Source organism: Cucurbita pepo, unplaced genomic scaffold (assembly GCF_002806865.2).
Source record: "Cucurbita pepo subsp. pepo cultivar mu-cu-16 unplaced genomic scaffold, ASM280686v2 Cp4.1_scaffold006538, whole genome shotgun sequence".
Lineage (NCBI taxonomy): Eukaryota > Viridiplantae > Streptophyta > Magnoliopsida > Cucurbitales > Cucurbitaceae > Cucurbita > Cucurbita pepo.
The window spans coordinates 1-582 of NW_019652488.1; the positions used below are offsets into that span (position 1 = coordinate 1).

The window sequence follows — 582 nt, forward strand, 5'->3', positions numbered from 1 at the left end:
GGAGAGCAATTCACTCCCGGTAATGATTATGCTATCTTCTCTGTATTTTGGATTTAAGTTTTTCTACGTTTACTCATTTGTTTCTGAGGAAGCTTGTATTCTTCTATCATCGTCTTCTGCTTTTTAATTTCATTCTCAAGGAAGTTGAAGCTGATTTTCTCCGTTTACTTTGTTTTTGTCCTTGTTTTCCTGATGTTTAGAGTATGAAAAACTCAATCCTATCGGTTATGTACCTACTCTCGTGGATGGGGATATCGTTATTGCCGACTCTTTTGCTATATTAATGGTTTGTTCTTTTCATTTCCAAATTATCTATGATAAGTTTTCAGTTGTGTAGCTGCAACTGATCGCTTGTATTTGTTTTAAACATACAGTATTTAGAGGAGAAATATCCTCAGCATCCTCTGTTGCCAAGTGATCTGAGTAAAAGAGCTGTTAATTATCAGGTATGTTGCATTTGTTAATCATGTCTGGGATTAATGTACATTTGGTACCTGCAAATGTGCAAGAAATGCGCCAAAATAACAAGGGAGGGACTAGTTTGTATGGGGGCTGGGGACTAATTTCTATTTGTGGAAATTG

The 582-nt window shown here is 36.1% G+C and overlaps 1 long non-coding RNA gene across 1 annotated transcript; it reads left to right on the top strand.

Moving 5' to 3' along the window:
* Positions 1–517, top strand: LOC111787180. Its single transcript, XR_002813913.1, has 3 exons — positions 1–19; positions 201–286; positions 375–517. It is a non-coding gene; the product is annotated as an uncharacterized LOC111787180 (long non-coding RNA).
* Positions 518–582: the final 65 nt, after the last annotated feature.